General features: G+C 38.0%; 1 pseudogene; it reads left to right on the top strand.

Moving 5' to 3' along the window:
- The first annotated feature begins 3,536 nt into the window (after positions 1-3,536).
- Positions 3,537-4,022, top strand: LOC118011820 (annotated as a pseudogene).
- Positions 4,023-4,349: the final 327 nt, after the last annotated feature.

Raw genomic sequence — 4,349 nt, 5'->3', positions numbered from 1 at the left:
AGGAAGGAAGGAAGGAAGGAAGGAAGGAAGGAAGGAAGGAAGGAAGGAAGGAAGGAAGGAAAGAAGGAAAGAAAGAGCGAGCTGTGTCAAATGCCCCTTCCAGGAGCTCTCACAGCACCTTGCACTTCACCTAATGCACATAAACTTCCATGGTGATGAGACTCACTGGGGCATTTATGAAGCACTCAGGCTTTTAAAAATCTCCTCTAGAGATTCAGATTCAGGGAGTTTATAATGGGACTTAGGAATTTATATCTAGCGTGATTTTTATTATCAGGGAAAAATTGCAGTACATTATAATTTCTTTTCTGTGTGTGTGTGTGTGTGTGTGTGTGTCTGTGTCTGTCTGTCTCCGAGGGCAGGGACTGTTCTTGTTTTTTTATCACCCTTTTCCTACACGTGGTACATTGTAGGCATTAATATGTATTTCTTGAATGAATTAAAATCAGCCCTGCTACACAACCATTGGCTGAGATAAGCATGTGATCCTATCGCCAACACAAGAGGTTGTGAAGTCACCCACTGAAACATTAGTTGGATACCATTACAGCACAGTCTGATAGGGATATGCCTAATACTGATGGTAACTAATGGTCTGAAATTGGAAGGCCAGTGTAGCAGAAACCCTTGGTTCTATAAAAGGTGCATTTGAATCAAGAAGAGAAGAATTACAGGCTGGGAGCTTATTAGAATTGGTCTCTTCTTCCCTGGAGCTTTGCAACAGCCTTCTAACTGGATGATCTCCATTACCTTCATTGCTGCCAAGGTATTTGCACAACAACAAATCACATCATGCAACCTCTACATTTAAAATAAATGACTGATTTATCCTTTAGTATGTCACTTATTTTCTCTGAACTCTATATTTTTTTACCCATAAAATGGTTATTTAAAACCCACCTCACAGAATAGTCGGGAAGATTAAGAAATGGTGTATGTAGCAATAAGTGGTCAGCAATGCTCAAATGGGAACATTTTCATTTGGGCTCAGTGTCATCTTAGACTGTCTCTGTCTTTGTGTGGGCAATGATGACTTCCTGATGGTGTTTGGCATCCTTCCTTCCTTGTATCTTTGTCCCTCTTCTCTCACTCTCCTTGGTTTTATTAAAGGAAGGTGAAGGGTCAGATCTAAGTTTGAGTATGAAGGTAAGGTTCTAGGGCTCAGAATGAGGACAACAACCCACCTAGGGTATGGGCAGTTGGATCATGAGATGTAAACTGGTTCGGAAACAATACAAACTCATGACACACCTGTTGACAATCTTCACCAGCCATGGTACACGGTTTGGGATAGTGGCATAGTGCATCAGGCAAGGTTTTCAGTTGTAAACAGCAGAACTCACTGTAGCTAGTTTAAGCAGAAATGGAATTTATTAAAACTCACTGAAACTCCAGGAGGACAACACTCAGGCTTAAAGAATACAATTAGGAATGATGATCAAGCTATGCTAAAGGATTACTCTAGCAAAGATCCCACTCTTTCTGCCACTGGGAGATCACATTGTTTATACCCTGGATACTGGACACTGGATGACAGAAGCTCTTCCCTCGAAGATGCCTCCTTGAACACTTTATCAAAATGGATTCTGGTTAGTCCCTGAAGACTCACACTGTTCATCAAATTAAAGTCTTAGTGCATGCATCTAATTGGCAGTAACTTCACCCTGGCTGAAAAAGTAAAACCTGTCTCCTAACTTGGGGAAATGAGAAACATAATACGGAAAATTCCAAAGCATATAAGGACTCTGGATGGACATAAACATGATAGAATTCTCCTTTGTAGACAGTGTTGGGATTACAGACACGTTCAAAATCCAGCTTGGTTACTTATACACTATGTAAGCTAAAGAAAGTTACTTTCTCTGAGCCTTTATTTTTCATCTGGAAAATGATACTGACACCTACTATATCACAAGGCATTGTCTACTATGCTCTGAACCTACATATGTATTCTCAGCTCATCTTCAAATAAAACCTTTTATAAAATACAGTTCCTGTTTATTTGCTGAAAGGACCCCAGAAATAAGCACACCCCAGTGTCCAGGCTTCGGTTTCTAAATATCATTTCCCTCAGAAAGTATCCAAGACCTTGGAGAAAGAGGTCAGAGGCAAGATATAAATGATCCTGGGATATCTTTCGCTAGAAAATAAAGAGGTGCTAACATATTAGTGGGAACATGATAATAGGACACTTGAAGAAACTTCCACTGACCAAATTTTGATCACTGGGGAGTCATAGGTTATTATTTTCATCAGAAAGAATAATGAATATAAATAATAACTTATGACTCCTTAGTGTCAGAGAGAGAGAGAGAAAGAAAGAAAGAAAGAAAGAAAGAAAGAAAGAAAGAAAGAAAGAAAGAAAGAAAGAAAGAAAGAAGAAAGAAAGAAAGAAAGAAAGAAAGAAAGAAAGAAAGAAAGAAAGGAGGGAGGGAGGGAGGAAGGAAGGAAGGAAGAAAAAATTTTTAATTCTTTTGATAATTTTGGATAGAGTCTTACATCAACTTATTACTCTGAAAAGTATTAACTAACTAAAAGGAATAAACATTTACCATGTCTTTTTTTAAAAAGGATTAACAGTCATTCGCCCACAGTTGATGAGGAAAAGCTCTTATTTACAGAAGAATCTCAGCACACATACTAGAAGGAATGAAAAAACTGGAAATATCACCAGTTTGCAACTGCAATGATATAATGGATTCAAGTAAGGGACATTAATAGATGTTAAAACCATTAGGAGTCAGGTTGTTAAGAAACAGGATATGTGCTTAGTTCCAAGCATTAGCCTGCACATTCCTTGCTAGTAACATAGGAAAATACTGTATCTTTACAATGGGGAGAGCCGGAAGTCACCTAACCGAGTCATCAAACCTTGCAACATTCACAGGGAAACAGCCTCACATTACGAGACTTCTGATGATGCAATACAAAGAACATTGCTTTGGTAAAAACATTTTTACCAAAAAAAAATAAATTATCTGAATCTACTTAAGCCTTCCCACCCAAATTTCCTTATAATAAATATAGTGGAGAAAGACAAATTAAATGACACAAAGAGAAAATAATCAGGCAATTCCAGAATGTGAGACATTTTATAAAAAGTCATGAAAAGAAATGTGTGGATAATGTTCCAGATGAAAGGGATTAGAGGGATTATAAACATAAAACAAAATACAATGAGCCACATTGATTGGATCCTGATTTGGAAAACAAATATATAAAAGGCATTTTGGAGACACATGAAAAAATTAGACAATGAACCACCTATAAAATATATTAAGGAATTATTTCTAATTATTTTTATAATAGTGTTATAGATATGAAGAAAATGTCATTATCCATAGGAAATACATGCTGAAATATTGAAAGATGAAGTGTTCTAAGGTAAAAAAAAAAAAAAATACCTTTAAAAGATATACAAATAGAGCGCTGGGCCGGGGCCCCGGTAATGTCCGGGCCCAGCTAGCTGAGATGCGTGCTCTGCTTCTCCCAGCTCGGCCGGTGTCTGCACGGCCTGAGGCTCGCCGCGTTCCTAAATGGCCAAGCAGTCAGACCAGACTGTCAAGTACTACACCCTGGAAGAGATCCAGAAGCACAACCACAGCAAGAGCACCAGGTTGATTCTGCACCACAAGGTGTACGATTTGACCAAGTTCTTGGAGGAGCATCCTGGTGGGGAAGAAGTGTTAGGAACAAACTGGAGGGGATGCTACTGAAAGTTTTGAGGATGTGGGACCCTCTACAGATGCTAGAGAATTGTCCAAAACGTACATAATTGGGGAACTTCATCCGCATGACAGAGCAAAGTTAACCAAGCCTTTGGAAACTCTCATTACTACTGTTGATTCTAATTCCATTTGGTGGACCAACTGGGTAATCCCAGCCATCTCAGCAGTGCTGGTGCTCTGATGTATCACCTCTATACAGCAGAAGATTAAACACATGCTCAGAAGTGGAGGGAAGAAAAGACCGCTTTGGACCAGGGAGAAAGAAGCCAGTGTTAACTGCTTCAACTGAGAGAAACCTTCACCTGAAAAATAATTTTAATACACCTTTTTCCCTTTTCTCCTACTTTGAACCAAACCAAAAAGAACTCTTCTGTTCTTTCTACTCCCGAACTCTTTGAATTGTGCCTTTTGTTCATCAACTTTTTTTGATGTTCCGTCACTACATAATTTACTTATTGTAGGCATGATCTTTTAAAAAATATATCTGGCTTTTAAAATAAAAAAAAAGATACAAATATAAAAGCAAATATAAAAAATGTTTTTTATTTTAATTTTTATTTTTTAAAAATTCTGATAGAATTAACATACAGAGGTATGTTAGTTCCAGGTATACAATACAGT

This window comes from Mirounga leonina, unplaced genomic scaffold (genome assembly GCF_011800145.1).
Source record: "Mirounga leonina isolate KUSES-001 unplaced genomic scaffold, KU_Mleo_1.0 Mir_151, whole genome shotgun sequence".
Taxonomy (NCBI): domain Eukaryota; kingdom Metazoa; phylum Chordata; class Mammalia; order Carnivora; family Phocidae; genus Mirounga; species Mirounga leonina.
This window is presented reverse-complemented; position numbering and strand designations above follow the sequence as displayed.